At 37.9% G+C, this 25412-nt stretch overlaps 1 protein-coding gene, 1 long non-coding RNA gene and 1 pseudogene across 3 annotated transcripts in view; 2 read left to right on the top strand and 1 right to left on the bottom strand.

Annotated features, from left to right (window-relative positions):
* Positions 1–22562, bottom strand: part of LOC127497836 (collagen alpha-1(XXVIII) chain-like) — a 30158-nt pseudogene extending 7596 nt beyond the window's left edge.
* si:dkey-256h2.1 (uncharacterized protein LOC337520 homolog) overlaps positions 1–25412 on the top strand; it is a 64761-nt gene that overhangs the window by 29330 nt on the left and 10019 nt on the right. The window lies entirely within an intron of this gene.
* Positions 20419–21315, top strand: LOC127497837 (uncharacterized). Its single transcript, XR_007925664.1, has 2 exons — positions 20419–20681; positions 20827–21315. It is a non-coding gene; the product is annotated as an uncharacterized LOC127497837 (long non-coding RNA).

Raw genomic sequence — 25412 nt, 5'->3', positions numbered from 1 at the left:
TGAAAGAAATGGATGCTGGTTTATATAAATTTACATTTTCATGCACCTAAACATTATGCTGAACAAAGCAAAGTGTGACTGGTTGCTTTGCTTTACATGTCAGTCAGACGTCCTCTTGGGACTGCTATAGAATCTAGATCTTCTACCGTCAGTCTGAAGGTCTGGCTATGTGAGACTAATATGTATTCTACATGCAATATATGTAGTTTGAAATATATTTCCCACCTTTGGGCCCATCTGCCCAAGACCTGGTGCTCCAGCAGGCCCTAGGGGACCTGGAGGGCCTCGATCCCCCTGAGACAGAAAATATCAATGAATCAAACGCTCTAAGAGAATAATATTTTTTAAATGATTCAAATTTTTACATTTTCTGAAGAAAATGGGAGGGATGCAGTCAAATTACCTTTGGTCCAGGTAAACCAGTACCCTCTGGCCCAGTCTCTCCTGGAAGACCTGGTGGCCCCTATAGATCACATGAGCAACACATATCTAGTCTGTTATAATTCCATTTGGCATATTAGATTAAATACAGACTATACAAATGTAACTATTATTAGCATGAACAATGTTCTTTGTAATGTTAATATTTACAGGTAGGCCGGGATAGCCTTCTCCCTTCAGCCCTGGTGGTCCAATGGGTCCTTGTAACCCCATTTCACCCTAAAGAAAGACAAAATGGATTATCTCAATCACAAAAGCACAGTGTAGCTTTCTGCTGGGACGTCACTCTTACCTTCGGCCCTGCAATGCCTATCCCTGGTTCTCCAGCAGGTCCTGGTGGACCAATTGACCCTGGATCTCCCTACAGCAAGATGAACATGGTATGAGATCTCCTGATGTGGGTACACATACACATACAGTGGCTCCAAAAAAATTAAGCTACATTAAAAATGTATCAATTAATCTTTATTCTCTTTTTTTTAAGCAAGAACTTTGAATGGTTCCAGTAGGTTTAAAAGCAGAAATGTGAAAAGAAACTTTGTTTATTTTCATGAATTATTCAGTAATTGCAATTGTTTATTATTAAGTCGATCTTTCTGGGGTTGAACAATTATCTAGGTGTTTTAATGTTTACTGCCTGACCATGTGTCCGTCTTTTGTAGGTCACAGTGTTTTTGCCATGTTCCTGATTCAACATCTTTTGTTGATCCTGGAGCAACATTCATGTCCAAAAACAGTACTACCCCTAAACCTAACCCTACCCATAAATTATTCCTAAAATCAGAGGGAAATGATTGGTGAATAAGAATGATATAGAAGCCTCTAACCCTGGCTGTAAGCCTAAACTTGACATAAACTGTAAACCTATCAAAGATGTTGATCCAGGAACATGTTCTACTTGGTGAAATCACATTCACCATCCATTGGAAGTGTCTTACTATGACCATAATTTTTGCTTTTTATGTAATTTTATTTTACTGATAAAGCTTGTGTTGAACCAGGAACATTTCTTTAACGTACTTTAGCTCCTGGTATGCCTCTTCCTGGAGGCCCAGGAAGACCTGGTAGTCCATCATTCCCTGGTTTTCCCTATTTTAAATGAAAGAAACTGTTAGCAGCAGTGACAGAGACATTGGGGCTTTTCTTGAAATAGTATTTTGTGTTTGTTAATATGAATGAATGAGTTGTTTTCACCTTTGGCCCTATTGGCCCAACTGGTCCCATTGCTCCTGGTCGGCCTCTGGAGCCCCTCTCCCCCATATCCCCCTATTGAAGGAAGGTACATCCCATTTAACCCTCTGGTACTGTTCATTTGGGAGTCACACTTGTGTTGTTCATGGTCAAGTGACCGAACACCTGAAATCAGGGCTCTGAACTGGTTCAAGGAACGAAAACAAAAACTGTTAGTTACATAGCGACCACTGAACAGACATTTAGAAGTGTATTTTAAAATGCAAAGTATTGAAAATAATAATTAAAAAAATAAATAAATAAAACTCTGTAAACGCTTGCATTTTTTGCAAGTGTGTCCCATCGGGTAATCAAAAGTTCTACACACACTTGCAGTCTTCATTCCCACTTGAACACTTGAGCCAAATACAGGAAATACGTCATGTAAGTAGACAAGTGGTCAAGTGCAAAGACCGCAAGTGTGGGTATTTGGACAGGGCACAAATTCTCTGTATTTTTGTATTTTTGCCTATTTTCCATTCATTTCCTATGGCGGTCATTTTTGACAGCGAACAAAACGAGTGTGACTATTTTTTTTTTAAGATCATTTAGCTTTTTCGAATCAAGTCCACTAATTTATTTATTTATTTTGTGGTCACATAGCCATTGCCGCAAAAGTCGATTTTTAAAATTTCAAAACACTTTATTTTTTGGTCTAAAATGACTGAACAACACCAGAGGGTTAATACATACTGTTCTATATCATTTTTAATATAATAATTTTAGTAGGTGTGACACCTTCTCTCCTGGTAGGCCTCTTCCAGGAGGTCCGTCTTGTCCTTTTGGCCCTGGTAGGCCAATATCACCCTAAAATAAACAAGATATCATGCAGTATATTATAAGATATGTCAAATGAATGTTTTGGATGCAAAGTTATACATCACTAACATGCTGTTAAGAGCACCTTTGGTCCCATGGCTCCATCTTCTCCTGGTTCACCTTGTTCACCTGGTAAACCTTGGAATCCAGGTTCACCCTTTGATGATTTAAATTATGATTTAATGATTTCATTATTTGATACTTTATTCTGTTCTTTCAGGTCCTATCATAAAAGTTTAATTGAAACAACAACCTACTTTGGGTCCTGGTTCTCCAATTCCTCTTTCTCCAGTGGCCCCTGGATCTCCAGGGAGACCCTGTTCTCCCTGAAAGCAAACAAAAAGAAAACACAGTGGGCCTCATTTATAAAATGTTGCACAGAAACCATCCTAAATTTGATCTTACAATCATTTCTCAGATGTGCGTACGTGTGATTCATAGAATGAACGTACACACAGAAAACGAGATTACGACTCTCTTTCAGATGTGAAATCTGTAAATCACAAACGATCTTGAACTTGCACGCAGCTGAATGGTTTCAGTTCTCCGCGTTGTAAACGACACCTAATTAATGTCATTTACTTATAAAAGATCACCAGTCATCGTCCAAATCCTTGGCGAGCTGCAAGAATAGCTTAGATTTCCAAAAACCTGCAGTAATTTGACCAGGAAAGTGTGTACGTCTGCTCAGACCCAGCACTTTTCCACGTCAAAGACCATTTTTATATATATGAGCGCTGGCGTGGATTTAAGCGTACACACACTCTAACGGTAGATGTCCACTGGCGCGGAGTGGGCGGAGCAGAGCGAGTGTTTTCAATTCATTCCTATGGAAGTTGAGCTTCACGCTCGCGCTGTGCATTGTGAGATTGACAGCGGACCGGAGAAAGCTTTGAGAGCGGCTGAGAGCGTCAAAAAGGTTGGGCAGTTCTCGACTTCATGCAAATGGCAAGTGGAAAACGCAGGCGGCAGCCAATCTCTGTGAGGTTCAGGTGGTGACGTCTGTTTTGAGCATTTAAAAATATGCAGACGTGTTGGAGTTTATGCTGATTTAGTGCGTAAATCATAGTGTTTACACAGTGGAGGTTTTGCAGTTGTTATATATATGGTAAATATTGCCGTTTGGATGCTTTCATTGTGATTATACTGGCTGGGTTTATAAAAGTTTACAAAATTGACAGGATATCCTTACTTGGGACATTTGGAAACAAAGCTTGCCTATTTCCAAATGTAATCGTGTGCATCTCTGATGTGCGTGCTTTGAAAAAAACATAGATTAAACACACTCGCTACAGACACGCCAAAGCGGAGGTGTTATAGCGTTGCCAGCATCATTACTCCAGTCTTTAGAGTCAAAATTATAATCAATGTTGAAAACATGATGTTGCTTCATATTTTTGTAAAAATCTTTTACATTTTTTTTTTTTAGGATTCTTTTAAGACTCAAAAGAACAGCATTTATTTGAAATAAAATTTTTGTAACAATGTAAATGTCTTTACTCTCACTTTTGATCAATTTAATGCATCCTTGTTGAATAAAACTATCAATTTCTTAAAAAAAAAAATATTATACAGAAGTGCAGTCTTACCTTTGGACCCATGAGTCCTATCCCAGGATTCCCTCTCTGACCAGGAGGACCAGCTGGTCCCTGATTCCCCTTTAGATATTAAGATGAAGGCAACAATTGAATGTTTCCAATTGTTTCAAAAAGTAATAGCACACTCCTCAACAAGCTGCATGATTTGAGGAATCATATTGTATATGAATATAGCACAAACAGTGTTTATTACTTAGGGTTAGGGATTTGTTTAAATCACTAACACTATGAGCATGTATTGAGAACATGAAGCTTGCCTTAACTAGCAACACTAGTACAGAAATATTTGTATAAAAATGCTAAACCAGAAAAATAACATAAAATACTTTCTCTCCTTGAATTCCCCTGCCAGGCATTCCAGGAGGTCCCACGTTGCCCTAAAAGGATTGATACAGGGGTTAAATTTAATGCAAAACGGCCATTCATATGGCCAACTAAAATCTCACACAACTGCAACATACCTTTTCACCTTTGACTCCATAACCTGGGGGTCCACGTCCACCAGTAGGGCCGACATAGCCACGGTCACCCTAAGACACAAACACAAAACAGATTAAAAAGTGATATTTCACTTAAAAAGTGATATTTCAATGTCCACACAACCATTAAAGGGAAAGAATAACAGAAATTTGTGCATTGATTTTAGATGATTTTCAATGTGCACTCTTAAAAATAAAGGTTCTTTATTGGAGTCTAAGTTTCCATGAAGAACCTTTAACATCCATGGAATCTTTCCCCCTGCACCCTTCCACGCTAAGGAAAATGGTTCTTTTAATAACTGTTCTCTGAAAGGTTCTATGAGGAACCCAAAATGGTTCTTCTATGGTTTCATGTGAAAATGAACCTTTATTTGGAACCTTTACTTTTTTTAAGAGTGTATATTTTATTGACATAACTATCTTTATTCACTTTCACTGTATCAAAAAGAGCAGGACAGGACATTCTGCTAAACATCTCCATTTGTTTTTCACAGAAGAAAAAATGATGGGTTTGGAACAATGAGAGTAAATTTCATAAGTTTTCTATCAGAAAAGGACAAAGAGCCCATTGAAAAGGGAAAGACCTAAAAAAAAAAAAAAGGAACAGCAGCTGTATCTGCTCACCTTTTGACCAGGAAGTCCCTCGCCTGGAGCTCCTGGGTTCCCCTGTGATCCTGGTAAACCTGGAGGACCCTTCATTGATGCATGTATCATTATCTCATTATCTTTAGATGCATGTTTTAAAGTCATACAAGACGCTAAAACAGCAACAGTAAAAAATGGCTGCCTCGGTTTTGAGCTCTGCAGTACTTTTTCTATTTTTGTTTGTTTGTCCTGTTTTAAGTAACTTTTTTTCCGATTAGCTTTTTAGGAACAAACTCCTAGACGTCAGAAACAGCACACCAAACCACTTTTTGCCGACTTTTGAACATTCAGACTTTTTACTGGACATTCACAGAAACCTGGTTGAATGGAGCCATTCAAAGAAGTTAAAAAAGTGCAAGTTAGTCTACTGGAGGCAAGCTTGAAGAACCCAAGTGCAGTTTTATTTACAACAAACATAAACAAATTACAAAACAAAGAAAGACTTGGCTTGACTGGACTTGGTACAAAACTAAAACATGGAACTCACCAACACTGGTTACACGGACAATACTTGACAAAGAACAAGGCAAACATGAGGGCTTAAACGCACAAGGACTAATCACTAGACGAGACACTTGTGCACACTCAACCAATGAACCAATGAAAACATAACACATGAAAACAAGGGAATCACATGACATGATCACGTGGGGACAAAGGAACACATGATAACAGGGAGCACATGGCAAACAATAGCAATGGAAACATAAACTTGAAAATAAACCATGGAACATGAACATGACACCAAAACAAGACATGACAGAATCCCCCCCTCTAAGGGCGGCTCCAGACGCTCAACATAAACCAAAATATGACATAGTCCCAGAGTGTGGTGGAGCGGAGGCGGTCTTGGGGGAGGGATGTAGGGCCAGGCCCGTGCAGGGGGACAGGACCTGGACCACGGCATGTCAATGGCAGGCCTGAGTCATGGAGCAGATGCGGACCAGGTCTATGGAACATAAGTGGACCTGGCAGCTGGAGCCATCTCTGGATGCTGGTCAGGGGCTGGAGCAATCTCTGGATGCTGGTCAGGGGCTGGAGCCATCTCTGGATGCTGGTCAGGGGCTGAAGCCATCTCTGGATGCTGGTCAGGGGCTGGAGCCATCTCTGGTCGCTGGTCAGGGACTGGAGCCATCACTGGACTCTGGTCAGGGGCTGGAGAGGATGCATGCGTGGCCCAAACACACATGACAGCCGTGGCCATAATGGTCAGTGCTGCACAATCTGGAGACTCTGGCATGGTGGCCGTCTTGGCAAGAGGCTCTGGTGTGGTGGCTGAGACGTGAAGAAGCTCAGGCTTGGCAGGCGTGAAGTGAAGAGATTCAGACTTGGCAAGTGTAACGTGAAGAGACTCTGGCTGGGCAGGCATGACATGAAGAGTCTCTGGCTGGGCAGGCATGACGTGAACAGTCTCTGGCTGGGCAGGCATGACGTGAACAGTCTCTGGCTGGGCAGGCATGACGTGAACAGTCTCTGGATGGGCAGGCATGATGTGAAGAGACTCTGGCTTGGTGGCCATGACGTAAAGAAACTCTGGCTTGCTAGACATGATGTGAACAGGCACTGACCTGGCTGGCATGACGTGAACGGGCTCTGGCTTAGTAGGCATGACGTGAAGAAACTCTGGCTTGGCAGGCATAACATGAAGAGGCTCAGGCGTGGCGTGAATAAATCCCGACATGACAGTCGGCCTCCTTGATGATGAGCCGCTCAACATAAGGTCCAAGTCAATATATTCCTCAAGGGTTTCTGAGCTGTTACTGTCAGGCATTAGATAACTCAAAAACTCATTAAGTTTATTGAGAAAAATGCCTTTTAGGGGCAGCATCATTAAAGCCTGCCTGGAAACAAAGTCCACAAAAGTCCTCAACATACTCTTCAATGGTATGATTACTTTGTCGAAGCTGCAAGAGGCAAACTGCTGGGTTCATTGTTTTGGTCAAGTATTCTGTAAGTTAGTTAGTCCACTGGAGGCAAGCTTAAAGAAGTGCAGTTTTATTTACAACAAACATAAACAAAATACAAAACAAAAAAAGACTTCACTTGGCTTGACTTGACTTGGTACAAAACTAAAACACAGAACTCACCAACAGTGGTTACACGGACAATACTTGACAAAGAACAAGGCAAACATGAGGGCTAAAATGCACAAGGACTAATCACTAGACAAGAGACACTTGTGCACACTCAACCAATGAACCAATGAAGACATAACACATGAGAACACGGGAATCACATGACAAGATCACATGGGGACAAAGGAACACATGATAACAGGGAGCACATGGCAAACAATAGCAAACATAGCAATGGAAAAATAAACTTGAAAATAAACCATGGAACATGAACATGATACCAAAACAAGACATGACAAGAAGATGTGCTTAAATGCCAACTTGTATCCGATGCACACTTTTTAAATTGCATCGCATCGTTAACTTTTCTGCCGATGCACCGATGCGAATCTGTGAATCTTACCATCCCTAATATTTATGTATATATGTGTAAGTGCTGATGTAGATGTTCTGTGCATTTGGTTTATAATTAATTTATAATCATGTATTCATCTATTTGAGGTACAATTTAAAAATGTAAATGTGATGTAATGTGATGTAAATTCATTTGTGGCTCTTTAAAACATAAGGCGTGAGAATGCGTCACTTTAGCGGAAATGACGAACTACTGTTTTCAATGTGTTTAGCTAGAAGTTTTGCTAGAAAATGCATTTTAATTGAGTGGATTCATTCTCGACCCCCATCACTTTCACTCTGGTATCGAGAGATCTTCAGAATTTTGCCTATGGAAAGACTAACTGCAGTGGTTAGGAGAGATGCTGCTGTGTTTGAGCAGTTGTGGAGGCCAGTTATAGAGCATTTGCCAACCAACTTAAAAGAGATAATATTTAAGGGAAGGTTTATATTTGAATAACCACTAATTTTTAGATTTTTATTTGTGTACTCTAAAGTTCAATTGTATTTTGGGTTGATGAACAAGTAATTGCATTAAGAGAGGCATGATGGGCTGAGACTTCTACCCTGGGCTTTAGAAGATAATCTTTTACTGTTTCGGTTTAGTGTAAATTTGATAGCATTTTACTGTCTTTACATGGGATATTAGGCTCAGGGCTGGTGGAATATTTTATTTATTTATTTATTTTTCCTTCTTTTGTATGTATGCATGTATGTATATGTGTGTATATATGTAAGTAAATGTATATATGTATATGTGTGTGCATATATATTTATATTTGATTTTGTTTATTTTTGTTAATTAATAAGTGAAATTCAAAAAAAGAAAAAAAAAGAAAAGAAAGAAAAACTAGGATCAAGGATCTTTTTTCATAACAAGCAGCCAATGAGATATTTGTTTAGCTTGTTTAATGTATTGAAAGCATCATTTCGTATCTCTTTTCCTCTAAGACTATGTATTGTATAATCTGTTGATGTGTTTGTACTATGCTCATTTATGAATACAGTTCTTACAGCGTAAACAAGACGAGCCTAGGAATTAAATGCCTGTTTCAAGGAACCGACCTGTGCCTGTGTTGTGAAAAGAGCTACAATATGTATGTATGTACCCAGAGCTCCTAAAAAACCACAACAAATTCATTGTGTGTTTGCGCACACTTGGCGAATAAAGCTCATTCATTCATTCTGATTCAGGCTGTTTATACTTACAGGTAGACCTGGCTGACCTATGCCAACCTCACCTCGAAGACCTGGTCTTCCTGGGTTTCCTTTGTCACCCTAAAACAATCACATCTCAAATAACTTTAAAATGAAATAAAATACACCGCATGTAGGCGTTTACATTGTGATGGACAAGAACATCAACATACTAAAACCTCTGGAACAAGAAAGTACCTCATTGTAACTTATTTTGGCTATTGATTAAAGCCTACAGATCACAGCATCCAAGAGCAATAGAAAAGAAAAACCACAAATGAAATCACTTTTATAAATCTCAGTCATTTCTGTTTCAGCAGCAATGAGATTAAATCGAAAGCAAATTACTTTAATTTTCCTTTGAAAACATTGACACCAGTAATCTTACAAGGTCTCCTCAAATCTGTGCCAAGACACTGAAGTCTTCAGTCAAATGTAAGAGATCTTAAATTAAACTCAAACATTTCTCTTTAAAGTCTAAATCTTACTTTATTATAAAAATCACCTCATTTGTTTCCATTTTTATTTCTCCTCTAATTTTAGAAGAACCATCCAAAACTTAAAGTCTAAAATTAAGTGTTGATACTTGAATGAAATATAAGTGAGCTATGAAAGAGCAACATCTGAGCAATAAAATGCTTTTCAGCATTACTGTGTAGAACTAACAGTAATGTCAGTAAATGTTTACACTACCGTTCAAAAGTTTGGGGTCAGTAAGATTTTTAAAAAACATTTTTAACGATCTCTTCTGCTCATCAAGGCGGCATTTATTTGATCAAAAATACAGTAAAAACAATAATATTGTGAAATATTATTACAATTTAAAATAACTGTTTTTAATTTGAATATATCTTAAAATGTAATTTATTCAAAGCTGAATTTTCAGCATCATTACTCCAGTCTTCAGTGTCACATGATCCTTCAGAAATCATTCTAACATGCTGATTTGATGCTCAAGAAACATTTCTGATTATTATCAATGTTGAAAACAGTTGTGCTGCTTAAAATTTTTTTTTGTGGAAACTGTGATGCATTTATTTTCAGGATTCTTTAAAGAAAAGAAAGTTCAGAAGAACAGCATTTACTTGAAATAGAAATCCTTTGTAACATTATAAATGTCTTTACTGTTTCTTTTGATCATTTTAATGTGTCCTTGCTGAATAAAAGAAAAAAATCTTTAAAAAACATTTTACTGACCCTGCACTTTTGAACGGTAGTATATGTTTTCACTGCTTTAAACATTTTTTTTTTTTTAAATATGAACTGAGAGAAGTCCCGTTGAGAACAACCAGCTGAAAAGTTTACCTTTGGACCAGGGAATCCAATTCCAATATCTCCCGGAGGGCCAGATGCACCAACTGGCCCTCGATCACCCTAGGAACAACCCGGAGGTCAGCGATTCATTTGGACATCATCTCCACATAAATTTAAAGTTCACATAAATTTAAAGCTGATATATTTGCTTCTAAATGCCGTAAACCTCAGTCATCTTTGATACATGTCACATTGCAACTTTTGTTGTAGTATTAACAACATCCTACTATTAGCGTGAGGTATGGTGAAAGGGTTTAATACACATTTTGATCCCCCAACGCATTTTCTCATGTATGTTCCAAATGACATTTACAGAGCATAAAGGCACCCCTTGTGTCTGGCAGTTCAGGGTTTTTTTGCATTTGAACGTGCTATTATATATTTGACAGATTTTGAAGGCACTCTTTATTAAAACTTCCTGACCAAACGTGAGAGGTAAAATCTGCATTTAAACATGGAAAGAAGAGTTACAGACGTTTCACTGCCAAAGAAATGGAAGATATGATCATACTTTTGGTCCTGCTTGACCCTCATGCCCCTGGTCCCCCGGAGGCCCTTTCAGACCCTGGTAAAATAATGAAGAAATATAATAAAATTAGTCTTGCATTCTCATGAATTCATTTTTTAATATTTAAATTTTTTTAACAATTAATCAGCCATATCTATCTATCTATCTATCTATCTATCTATTTATCTATCTATCACGTTCAGTTCAATTTATTTTTAGTTTTCATGGACTTTCAGTTTGTTTTCATTTGTCACATGTTCCTTTGTTTAGTTTCCCGCCACTAGTCTGTCTCCTTGGTTACCGTCATTATTAGTTCCTATGTTTCAGCTGTGTTCTATTAATTATCCTCATTTGTGTTTGCTTTACAAGTTGGTTCCCTGTCCGATCACTGTTACGACAGTCACAAGTGTGAGATGATCGGATGGTTGATAGGGCTAAGTTTATCATTCTGGCTTAGGAGAGCCCTGATTATTTTTCTTTTATAAAGAATTTTTATTTTTTGGCCAGCAACTGCCTTCTGGATGACGAAACCCTTAAGACCCTGTTCTGGATCGGGGCAAACTTCCACAATCACATCCACCTTCCAGACACCACCGGACTGAGTTGGAGGGAGGCTGTCATGAGGTGTCTGGAGAGCGTACGGCCCCGATCCAGAACCCGGCCAGACCTAGAGCCCAGCCTGCCACCACCCCGATTGATAATGCCTGAGCCCCCCACAGACTGGAAGCTTCCGCCTGCCGTGATGAGTGAGCCTATGCATGAGGATGTGAAGGCGAAGCACAACATCGCCCCGGAGCCGAAGCCCCACGGAGAGTCTGACCAGGGGTGTGAGCAGGCGACACCGTCCATCCTCCTGCCACTGAGAGCGAGCGCTGGCTGGACCTGTTGAACAGTTTAGTTGAGTGTGGTGAGTCCAATTCCCTGTATCCCTGAAACTCATCTGAATCTGAATCTTCTTCGCCAGACCTGTTATCCCCACCCAGCCTCCCTCTCCCACCACCTCTATTCACTGCTATCAGGAAGGCTCTATTTTTTGTCGGATTTTGTGCCACTCTCCTTTTTCAGACCTCCGCCAAGCCTGCCACCCAGTCATCATCATCTCCCATCAGTCCCGCCGTTTCACCACATCCTCCTCTTAGTGGCGAGGTCACCCATGGACCTGCTGGGAGCCTACTCCTCCTGGGCGATATGAGCCCGTGGCTCCGCCTCCAGCCTCGCTTCGCTCTGTCCCACCTTGACCTGTTGACCTGGCTCCTGCGCTGACGCTCCTTCCTCCCTCGACTTCAGCGTCGACCCTGACTTTGCTGTCCTTCCTTGAACCGTTGGCTCCACCTGGGTTGGACTTCGCTAAGCCTCAGCTGCAGACTTGCGGACTGTCTGTTGCTCTCTGGCCCTCCACCCCTTCGGCTTTGGCAAGCTTCCTTAGGCTCCACCTCTGTCCTCGGTCACACCAGCTCGCCCTCTGCTCTCCGGATCTCCACTTCCGCCTCAGGGGGTCATCGCTGCGGCTCCGTCGTGGCCGCCCAGGTTATCGGCGTACCATCACTGCCTCAGACTTTCATCTGCGTGGTGGGCTCCATCTCCCAAGGCTCCGTCGCCATCGGTCGTCCCCCAGTGTTCATCAACATCATGGCTCCTACTGCCGTCAACTCCACCTTGGGCTATCGGCATAGCAGAGCTCTGGGTCACATCCACCTGGCCCCTCCTACCTTCTCCACCATGGATGCTACCTCCTTCTACCCCTCACTGGTCGTCGTCCTCTGTTGGTCTGCCTTCCCCTTTCACTAGCCCTTCACAACGTCTTCGTCCTTCTCTTTATCTTCTGCACTCTTCTACAGCGTGAGGACGTATCTATCTATCTATCTATCTATCTATCTATTCGATTTTGTATTCCAGTTTGTTCTTTTTTTGTACTCTTTGTATTTTTATGTCTTTTTTTCTTTTTTTTTATTGTGTAAAGTGCATTGAGAAAATTAAGTTTATTAATATTATTATTTATCTGTCTATCTCATTTTATATTTTTATTTATTTTATATTTTTCAAAAATAGCATTATAGTACTGCTATATAAATGTTATTTTTTTTTATGTGTTCATAGTAATATAGTTGTATGTATGGATAAAATACATAATTATCATTTGTTTCAAAAATAACATTCTGCAGGCTAAGATGAGTAAAAGTGGCCAACTATTGATGATGTGTATTTATACATAATAGTTCCATGTATACATGTATTAATTAATAAAATAATTGGAGGAATTTTTAAGAATGTATTTTTTCCAAACATTTTCGCAAAGGTGTTTTCTTTTCTTGTTTTCTTGAGCTTTTTGTGTGTGTGTGAAAATATAATAAGATTAATAAATGTAATTTGATTCACAGAATCAAAATAAATAATCAGTTATTAAATAATTATCATTATCAAGTAATAAAGAATACAAATACAGTTAATGTTATGCATCATGAATTCAGCTGAAACATGAATTGTGGCATATAATATGTCATGTAAAGAGGTATACTATGCCTGCTCTCCTCTGGGGCCCCTCAGCCCTGGAGGCCCTTCAGTGCCCTGTGAAATGAAACATAAAATTTAATCAATCATATGTGAAAAATTCCAGAACAATAGTAAATTGAACAGTAGAGAAGACTTACCTTATGTCCGTTTTGCCCTGGTCGTCCACAATTACCTTTATCCCCCTAAAACATGACTCAAGACTTCAGTTATTGTATTGAGGAATAGAATGTGTGAGAACAGTGACAGTAGTATTAATGATGCTGGGTGGTTGCTATGTGGTTGCTAGGTGTTCTAAGTAGTTACTCTGTCCAGTCAAGCCACAAGTACACTCTTAAAATATAGGTTCAAAAAGGAAGTTTTCACAGTGATGCCATAGAAGAAGGCTTCCCCAAATAACCTTTCAGTGAATAGTTCATAAAGGAAGAACTAATATAAAATATATATAAAATCTTAATAATCTAAAGGAACCTTTTTCCACTTTAAAGAACCTTTTAATGGAAAGGGTTCCATGGATGTTAAAGGTTCTTCATTAAACTATCAAAGCCAATGAAGAACCTTTATTTTTAAGAGTGCATTCTAACATTGGCTTTTCGTTAATATTAATTTGCATACTATTGATTTTGCTTGTGTGTATGTATATATATATATATATATATATATATATATATATACCGTTTGTATCACTCTGCTTGAAGCGACTGTCATGGCGGCCAAGCAAATTCACTGTATTTTTTACAAATACTACACTTGTTGTAGCACGAACTGTAGTTTTAAGAGTTTTTTTAGGTGAGAATGTAGTTGTTTAGACCTTAAATGTAATCATAGCGGCCATTTTACAATTTGTTTAGACATTTTCGGAGAGAGATGCAAGCTCCAGGCCGTCAGCGGCCGTTCAGTGCTCGTGTACCCGCCGAGAACAGCTTCATCTTGGCCAGTGCTTTGGGGATTTGCCGCTGGCTCTTATAGTGGTTAAACATGAGATATAATTAATTTCGGGTACATTAAACGGTAAATCTTTGGTCTTATTAATCTGTTACTTGTTCCTGAGCAAATCGAATTTGGCGATGTTAAATTTATTAATTTAATATTAAGGCTATATTTAACTTACATCCTGTAGAGCACTGCTTTTGTATGTTTGACTGAATTGTACACCTGTGTTTATTTCTTGTTGTCATTTATAATCGCTATTGTTGTTAATTTAAATATTGTATTTCAATAAATATTATGTTTTATATAAATAATATGTTGTATTTTCCATTAGTGTGTAACATGGATTGAGTGAAAGTTACATTAATAAGCCATTAGATGGCGGCAAATCTTTACGAGTGAATGAGACTCATTCAATGAGTCAGTTGCAAGAGACTTTAAAATTGAAAGGGACTTTAGTCAACAAAGAATGTTGTTTTAGTGCTGTTATGGAAAACTCCCTTAACTGTAAACAGGGAAAAATACAAAGATCGCTTTCCTCAGCTGACATTTAGATGGATTTTTATAATGGATATAATATGTTAATCGACCTGAAGAATGAATGTTATATCAGACACAGGTAATGCTTGCTCAGGCGATCTCTCTCTCTCTCAATAATACTGTACAAAATACAGTGAGTTTCAATGGAAGGACTCAACATTCCTTTGTTACTAATTCTAAAGTGACCATTTTAGAATTAGTAACGGAGGCTTGGTCAAACTGTCAACTTGAGATTTGAATCCATGGCGGAAGGAAGTAGTTCTGCACAAAAGAGGATTTTAAAGACACTTTGTTGTTATTTCTTATTTATTTACACACTCATGCCATCGAACTGTTGTATAAACGCAATTTCACATTCATAGCCATTCAATATGGCTGTATATCAGCACGCTGTGATTATCTACGGCCGAATCACAACCGTGCTGATATACAGCCATATCGCACGGCTACTTGTATGATATTGCTCATATATCAGCACGGCTGTGATTCGGCCGTAGGCACGAGGCCGCAGGTAATCACAGCGTGCTGATATACAGCCATATCTCATGGCTATGAGTTTGATATTGCCTTTATACAAAAGTTAGACGGCACAAGTGTGTAAATAAATAAGAAACAACAACGGATTGTCTTTAAAAACCCTCTTTTGTGAGGAACTACTTCCTTCCGCCACGGATTCAAATCTCAAGTTGACAGTTTAACAGTTGAGCCCAAGCCTCTGTTACTAATTCTAAAACGTCACTTTAGAGCTAGTAACGAAGGAACGCTGAGTCGCTTCATTGAAACTCATTGTAATACATAGAGTATTATGAGAGAGAGATCATCTGAGCGAGTGTATTACCTGCATCTAGCTGATATTCTTCAGGTCACTTCATCTTATATTCATAATCACAAAATCAGTTTAAATGTCCACTGATGAACGCGATCTTTGTCTTTGTCCTTTTAACATCAGGCTGTCATCACTCCCATAACAGCGCTAGTCAATGCATTTGTCAGTTGCGTCTCGTAAGATGTTGTTTAAAGTAAAAACAACTTCCTTGTTTCAGTCCATTTCAATATGATTTTATTTATATAAAATATTATTTATTGAACAATAATATTTAAATGAACAACAATAGCCATTATAACAGTATAAGAAGTAAAATAGGAAATAAACACAAACAAACAGTTCAGTCAAACGTACAAAAGCAGCACTCTAGTTGGTACAGGATTTAATTTCAACGTAAATATAAAGTTATGAAACTTAATATAGCCATTAAGCCAAATCTATTAGCTCTGGAACAAGTAATAAATTAATAAGACCAAAGATTGTCCGTTTGATTTACCCCAAACCAACTGTACCTCATGTTTAAACACTATCTACATAAGAGCCAGTGGCAAATTCCCGAAGGACTGGCCGAGATGGAGCTGTTCTCTGCAGGTAGATGAGCGTTGAACGGTCACTGTCGGCCTGGAGCTCACATCTCCGAAAACACCTAAACAAATTTTCAAATAGGCACTACATTTACATATAAATCACAAAACAACGTTACGTTTCAAAATAACAGTATCTATAAAAATATGACACTCGCTGTGAGAATGCTGACAGCGGAGAGATTCAAACGGTGAAACGGTTACCGTGCGATACTGGAAGAATATCGCATGGCTAGAAAGATCTTTCAGCCAATCAGATTCGAGAACCAGAAAGCGTTGTGTGTATATACAGTTGCAAGAAAAAGTATGTGAACCACTTGCAGAATCTGTGAAAATGTTAATAATTTTAACAAAATAAGGGAGATAATACAAAATGCATGTTATTTTTTATTCAGTACTGTCCTGAGTAAGATATTTTACATAAAAGATGTTTACATATAATCCATAAGACAAAAAAAAAATAGCTGAATTTATTAAAATAACCCCATTCATAAGTATGTGAACCATTGATTCTTAATACTGTGTGTGGTTACCTGGATGATCTACGGCTGTTTTTTTGTTTTGTGATGGTTGTTCACGAGTCCCTTGTTTGCTCTGAGCAGTTAAACTGAGCTCTGTTCTCCAGAAAAAATCTCCAAGTCTTGCAGATTCTTCAGTTTTCCAGCATTTTTTTGCATATTTGAACCCTTTCCAGCAGTGACTGAATGATTTTGAGATCCATCTTTTCACACTGAGGACAACTGAGGGACTCAAACACAACTATTAAAAAAGGTTCAAACATTCACTGATGCTTCAGAAGGAAACACGATGCATTAATAGATGGGGGGTGAAAAGATTTGGAATTTGAAGATCAAGGTAAATTGTATTTAATTTGTCTTCCAGGAAACATGCAAGTATCTTCTGTTGCTTCCAAAGGGCAGTACTAAATGAAAAAAAATTATATTCAAGCGAAATAAGAAAAATTTGGACCTCTTCATCCTGTTCAAAGGTTTTCACCCCCTGGCTCTTAATGCATCGTGTTTCCTTCTGAAGCATCAGTGAATGTTTGAACCATTTTTAATAGATGTGTTTGAGTCCCTCAGTTGTCCTCCATGTGAAAAGATGGATCTCAAAATCATTCAGTCACTGTTGTAAAGGGTTCAAATATGCAAAAGATGGTGGAAAACTGAAGAATATTTGGGACCTGGAGATTTTTTCTGAAGAACAGAGCTCAGTTTAACTGCTCAGAATAAACAAGGGACTCATGAACAACCATCACACAACAAAAAAACAGCCGTAGATCATCCAGGTAACCACACACAGTATTAAGAATCAATGGTTCACAAACTTTTGAACTGGATCATTTTAATAAATTCAGCTTTTATTTGTCTTATGGATTATATGTAAACATCTTTTATGTAAAATATCTTACTCAGGACAGTACTAAATAAAAAATAACATGCATTTTGTATGATCTCTCTTATTTTGTTAAAATTTTGGTGGTTCACATACTTTTTCTTGCATATATATATATATATATATATATATATATATTATGTAGAGAGAGAGAGAGAGAGAGAGAGAGATATCCAATCTTAATATAGTCTTGCGGCTTGTTAAGACAATATATTGAAATGTTAACAAATTAATTGCAATAACCCAAATGCATATGCAAAAGATAAAACTTGGATGTTTCACCTTATCCCCTTTGATCCCAGGTCTTCCCTGTGGATGAGGGAACAGGAACAAGAACCGTGTTGGTCAGAGAGTCAGTAGTAAGGCAAAATGTATAAACTGACCATATGAAGATGTGATGTACCCCTGGACCATTGATTCCTGGAAAACCAGGTGCTCCTGTTTCCCCCTGTAAAATAGTCATAGCCATAGTCAGACCAAGGAGACAACAACAATAAACTACAGATCTAATCATCATAATTCCTTTAAACAAATATGGTAATTATTTTCACTCTCACCCTTGAGCCTTTTGGACCAGGCATTCCATCATAACCTTGATCTCCTTTTTTACCCTAAACAAAACAGAGTTTTCCTCATAAATGACACCAGTGAGGGAAAATGGCCTCAATTCCTTCTCAGCGATACTCACAGGAGCTCCTGGAGGACCCTGTTCACCTTTCTCACACAAACACACCGGTGGTTGTGGGCACTGGCAAGAGAAATACAACCATCAGGTAGTTTGCAATCAGCATTGTTCAAGAGTTATCATTTTTGGTGTGATATGCTTTGCTTAATTAAATCAGGTCAAATGTATTTGTATAGCGCTTTTCACAGTACACATTGTTGCAAATCATGATGTTAATGTTTATAATACCTTAATATTTTCATGCCATATTTTCACATTAAGCAGATTAGAGCTGGACAATAATATAGTATACATTTTGCTCAAGCAGTTGAGAATTGTGGCTTGTTTGCTTGTATATGGGTATGTACTGTATGTGGATAAAGTTGGACACACTTATACAGGTGTTGGACAATGAAACTGAATCACTGGCCAATATAGTGTTGGAGGTGTCACGCCTATATTTGCGCATCCTGGTGGCCAATCTTCATTGATTCTACATTCCATCAGTGAGAGCAGAGTGTGAAGATTCAATTAGCAGAGCTGTACATAAAATATTGCAATCCACACAACATAATGGGGGATAAATCAGAGTTCAAGAGAGGACAGATTGTTGGTGCGCATCTCGCTGGCTCATCTGTGATCAGAACAGCAAGTCTTTGTGGTACTAGCGTAATATCGGCATACCACCACGTAGGAAAGCACCATATCCAACAGAAGTAACTGTGGACGAAAGAGGAAGCTGTCCAAAAGGGATGTCCAGGAACTAACCCGCATTAAAACCACAGCTGCCCAACTCACTGCAGAATTAAATGTACACCTTGACTCTCCTGTTTCCACTAAAACTGTTCATCTGGAGCTTCACAGAGTCAATATTCATGGCCGCGCTGCTATAGCCAAACCTTTGGTCACTTGTGCCAGTGCTAAATGTTGGTTTCATTGCTGCCAACAGTGCAAATCTTGGGCAGTGGACAATGTGAAACATGTATTGTTCTTTGATGAGTCCACCTTCACTGTCTTTCCCACATCTATGGCAGTTACGGTGTGGAGAAGCTCCAAAGAAGCTGAACACCTGACTGTTGCTGCCCAGAGTGAAGCACGGCGGTGGATCAGTGATGGTTTGGGCTGCAATGTCATGACATTCCCTACTGTGCTTGTCACTGCCAAGGACTACCGAACAATTCTGGATGACCATGAGCACCTAATGGTTCAAACGTTGTACCCTGAATGGAGTGCCGTGTATCAGCATAATAATGCACCAATGCACACAGCAAGACTTGTGACAGAATGCTTCAATGAACATGAAAGTGAAGTTGAACATTTCCCATGGCTTGCACTGTCATATAAACATTTTTAAGCCACTTTGGGGTATTTTGGAGGAGCGAGTCAGAAAACGTTTCAGAAAACGAGTCAAAAAATCCCTCTGGCCACTGTGAAGGACTTGTATCTGTCATTCTCAAGATGAACTGATGCTGTATTGGCCGCAAAAGGAGGCTCTACACCATACTAATAAATTATTGTGGTTTCAGTTTCATTGTCCAACCCCTGTATTTATATAAAGAGCTGGGCAATAATATATTTACATTTTGAGACAAAAAAAAAAAATAAAAAAAAAAATAAATCAGGCAGTTGAGATTTGCTATATTGCTATATATCACTTTAAGTGAGTGCCTTGAGTTTACTGCATGCATGCAGATAAAGTTGGATATAATATTTATCCATCTTTATATAGAGAGCTGTATGATTATATAATTTACATTTTTGCGTCAGTATAAACAATCAAGCAGCTGAGATTTGCTATATAGTATATTTTGCTTTACATAAATCTACTGTATCCGCATAAGGTTGGATATACTTATAGTACTGTAGTTGTATAATTTATTATTAATTATTAATTTAATTAATTTGAGTTATTAATTCATTATCTGAGAATTATTAAATTTGTGTGGTTTTGTAGCTTAATGCCAAGTGTCCTTTGAGAGCCACTCTTCACGATAGTTCAGTACTTACTTCATTCTTTATGATTATTTCCTGAAAAAAAGAAAAAAAAAAATTAAAAGAGAAATAAGTGTAACAGGTATAAAAATTATACTGTTAAAATATATGTACTGTTTAGTAGAATTCACACAAAATTGTTCATTTATACACCTGATGTGGCTGCCTGATCAAAATGGGTGCTTTCCCTTTAATTGTTGTGATGTCACGAGTCAACATAACTTCCTGTTCTGTCTCCTCCTCTTCCCTTTTGCATTGTAACTGCATGGAAGAGGTAGGTTTCTTTTGACTTCCTGATAATCTTATTTAATCTTTATTGTAATTATTGCTTTTATATCTCTATTTTCACTCCAATTCATGTGTATAATGTAATTTTACTTACCTGTGTGATTATTTTTGTCATTTTACCCTATTTGAGTTATATTTTGTCTTTTGCCTTAATATGTGGAATTTAGAGCACATGGTGATCAGTGTACATATTTATTTTATGGAGAACAAGGACAATTCATTCTAAAGAAACTGCTTGTTTGTGTTTTGTATCAGGTATGTTTTCTCTGTTGTACTATTTCCTTGTTTACTGTGATTTCTCTTTACTCTGGTTCATGCTCCTTTTTGTATTGTAATCTTATGGGAGAGAGAACAAGGGCAATTCTCTCTAAAGAGTCTGCTTGTTTGTGTTTTGTATAAGGACTAAAAGATCCAGCGAAACTGATGTCTACTGTTCCGTGTCTAACAACTTCACAAAGCTACACAATGCAGAATGTAAGTGTTTTATAACTGATGTCTGAGGCTGCACATCATGCTTGGCATCGCAAGCCACCAGTTACAAAAGAATTAGGACACAAATCTATGACAATGCCAAAACAAGTCCAATTTATTGCCAAATTCTGTGCATGACCTGGGAAGCTTTATTATGCATTTCTAAGAGACCCATATTGTGTGATCACAGACAGTGCTTGGCATTTCACAACCGGCAGACCCTTTCTGCCTATATAATAGCTTAATATATATAATAGATCAAGATGGCGCTGCGAATGGCAGCCTCGATATGGATCTCTCCAATTCTTTTTTTAGTCATTCTTTTCCTATGAGTTTCACCAGAGATGAACTACTGGACATAAGGCAAGACACACCAGACAACATGTTTTACTGCAGGTTTTTTTTTTTTTTTTTTTTTGCATCACAGCTAAATGAATGGGTAGCATTTCAGCTGGAGTCCATTTACAACTAAAGCTCTGTGAAATGTCGTGTCGAAACAGAAGAGTGTAAGTGGCGTGCCAAGATTTTTTGAGCGGTTATTAACATGTTGCACCCCACATATGCATTAGAATATTGGTTGCTGATGTATTCTGGGTGGTTGCTAGGTTATTTCTTATTGACCCAAGTCACAGGTGTGTGTTTATCAGCATTTTACATCATCTTCAAACATGGCTATTCATAATTTAGAATTAAGAATTATCTGAAACTGTTCTGTTTAATATAGGTTTTAATTTACATGGTTTTAAATGCACAGTGAACACTGCAGTGCACTGAACCCAGAACTGAGTGACCACGAGCAAAGATGGCTGCATGCAGATCACATACTAGTTAGCTAGTTAGCATTACCTGGTAGTATTCTATATATACTCCTACTATATATAGAAGTGCTGATACCTGCAGTATCTCAATTCACTATTGTTTTTGTTTATTGGTTAATTTAATTGTGCTATTTGTATGCATCTTTCGCCTCCATTTTTTAATCAATCGTTTATTTGCATTTATAATATGGGGGATTATGATGTCTGATCTTGCTATATCTAGCGAAGCTGACAGATGAACTGAATGTCTCACGAGCTGCTGCAGGAGCCGTTCTTCCAGTTTGGGGTCAGTGAGGCTGTGGGAGTACTGATGGGCTGGGCTGCTCGCTATGTCCCGCAGTTTGGCACTGTTCACGTTGTTCTTTGCCAGGTTTGATAAGCTTATTGTGAAGATCTTAATGTTGTGGCCTTTGGCCTTGGCGACCGCCCTCATGATGTCAGGATTCTGCGGATGGTCGCTGCCGTCGGTCATGAGCAGGGCCACCCGAACACTCTGCTCCTTGGTCTCGTTGATGAAGAGCTGAGTGGCGTTGGATATGGCATATGTTGTATATGTCCCCTGACCGATGTACATGACATCTTTCAGTCTGCTCAGGAAGACATCAAGGTCCTGCCAGTTTTTGAAGTGTTGGCTGATATGCACTAAATTGCTGTAGTAGATGAGCGCCAAACGAGTCTTCAGATGCCAGTCAGATACCTGCATCTGCACCACCTGCCTGCTGAAGGAGTGCACGAATTCTTTCTCTCGAACAAACAGAAAGCTCTTCACACTCTCTGAGCTGTCCAGGACGAATGTGATCTCTAGTGGACATTCTAACTCTGAAATGAGAGAAGAAACTATAGCTCTTTACACATACCATATGTATACCGTATATACATAAATAAAGGTTCATATTGACATCGATGGATCCTTTAATATCCATGGAGCCTTTCCATGACACAAAGGTGTTGTTTGAAGGGGTGGATTCTGGAATCCACTGCCGTTTCAATATATATCTTTTGAGTGATTTATAATCAAGTTATTAATCAACATTTATCCTTCTAAATATTAAATTATTTGAATGATTTCTTCAACTTATGTTGAAGCATTTATTTTCCTTTTCATCTTCAAACACTAGAGAATTATGATAAATATTGTCTGTACCTCTTGCTGAGAGAAAAGTACAACTTATCAGTATGTTTTGGGGAAGTTCGGCCAACTTCAACCTTGAAGAAGCTGACAATCCTTTGTATCTGTGTATGTGCACTATTATTCTGTGTTACAGGTCAGTATTATTCAACCTGAATTAATGACTTAGTTAGTGGACTCTGTTAGAGTATAATTGCTGTGGAAATGTTAATGTACAGAGAGTGGCCTACGAACTCCTTGTAAGACTTGAAGCTGGCTTCTGCTGATAAAACTGCAAATTATTCTTAAGTAAAAATTTCTTCAATTTATTTCTTTGGGTCTTTAACTGTAAATTAGTCTCTCAAACTGTAAAACCTACACTTTATAGTGGAAAAGGTTCTTGAATGGAGGAGTTTTATTCAGAGACACAAACTGAGCAAAAATATGCAATTTGGCATAGATTCTGATATTTATATGGGCAAAAAGTAAGATTTAATTTGATAGCTTGTACTGTAAATCAATGAGATCTTTATAACTGTATAACAGACTATTACATAAAATGCATTGTCTAAGATGATATTTCAATGCTTAGTTTTATGATCAAAGCTCTGTAGTGTTTATTGTGGGGGCAAAACATATATTGCAATGCAATACAATGATGATTGAAAGATGAACAGATGTTCAACTTTTAACAAAAGTTAAAGGGATAGTTCACCCAAAAATAAAAATTAATGTCGTTCCAAACCCGTAAGACTTTCGTTCATCTTCGGAACACAAATGAAAATCTTTTTGATGAAATCTGAGAGCTTTCTGTCCCTCCATAGACAGCCTATGCAACTGACACTGTGACACTTCAAAAAGTTCATAAAGAGATCGTAAAACTAATCCATATGAATTGAGCTGTTTAGTTCAATTTTTCTGAAGAGACTCGATCACTTTATATGATGAACAGATTGAATTTAGGCTTTTATTCACATATAAACATTCATCAACTCACACATCAGTTGTGGTAAACAGAAGCGCAAGCATGTTTGCTTGACTCGTGCGAGAACCAATCAGTTTCATTCTCGTGTTACGCAGTACGTTTGAGCTTCTGCAAAAGGTTTGTTCTCGTGCGTCAAGCAGGTTCGGGTGAGCTTCTGTTTATGTTCGCTGATCAATGTTGTGAATATGTGAATAAAAGCCTCAATTAAATCTGTTCATCATATAAAGCGATTAAGTCTCTTACGGAAAACTTGGACTAAACCACTCAATTCATATAGTTTAGTTTTACAATCTTTTTATGAACTTTTTGAAGCATCAAAGTCAGTTGTGTAGCTGTCTATGGAGGGAAAGAAATCTCTCAGATTTCATCAAAAAGATCTTTATTTGTGTTCTGAAGATGAACGAAAGTTGGTAACACTTTAATATACTGATCCTTCATTAATGAATAACTACACAGGAACAAATGAGTAAATCATTATTAACACTCTAGTAACTACTATTAACTAACAAGAAACTCTGATTAATGAATTTATAAGTAATAGTGCTCAGTTGAAGGTGGTAGTTCACTATTAGCTAATCAATAACTACCTTTTCTTTCATACCTCCTAGAGAACTACTAAGAACTACTATATACGGGTTCATAATTAATGTGAATAATCCGTAATGTATAATTAATTCTAAACTGAAGATCATGGTAACCCACTAGTAATGACTGAAGTATTACCAAATCCTTCAGAAGGAATTAATAAAAATTTGGATCAGTATTCTAAAGTGAGAAACATGATAACTCTCTAGTAAATACTGAAGTCATTGTAAACTTTTGAGGTTTTTGTAAAGTACTGGATAGTAATAACTCAAGAGTTACATAATTCTAAAGGAACTACTACTTATTTGGATCAGTATTCTAAAGTGAAGATCATGGTAACCCACTTGTAATTACTTAAGTGTTACTACATCCTTCTAAAGGAACTACTAATTATTTGGATCAGTATTCTAAAGTGAAGATCATGGTAACCCACTAGTAATTTCTTAAGTGTTAATAAATACATCAGAAGGAATTACTGTACAAAAATGTACAAAAACCTCAAAAGTTTACAATGACTTCAGTAGTTACTAGAGAGTTATTATGTTTTTCACTTTAGAATACTGATCCAAATAATTAGTAATTCCTTTTGAAGGATTTGGTAATACTTCAGTCATTACTAGTGGGTTACCATGACCTTTAGAATTAATTATATATTATGCATCATTCATGTTAATTATGAACCTGTATATAGTAGTTCTTAGTAGTTCTCGGGGAGGTATGAAAAAAACAGTAGTTACTGATTAGCTAATAGTGAACTACCACCTTCAACTGAGCACTATTACTTATTAATTCATTAATCAGAGTTTCTCTGAGAGTTACAAGAGTGTTAATAATGCATTACTCATTTGTTCCTGTGTAGTTATTCAGTAACGAAAGATCAGTATTCTAAAGTGTTACCCGAAAGTCTTACGGGTTTGGAACAAGATAAGGGTGAGAAATTAATGACAGAATTTACATTTTTGGGCGATTTATCCCTTTTGATTAACTTTTGTACATGCAAGACTAAGTCAACACAATAA

This window comes from Ctenopharyngodon idella, chromosome 16 (assembly GCF_019924925.1).
Source record: "Ctenopharyngodon idella isolate HZGC_01 chromosome 16, HZGC01, whole genome shotgun sequence".
In the NCBI taxonomy this organism is placed as follows: Eukaryota; Metazoa; Chordata; class Actinopteri; order Cypriniformes; family Xenocyprididae; genus Ctenopharyngodon; species Ctenopharyngodon idella.
This window is presented reverse-complemented; position numbering and strand designations above follow the sequence as displayed.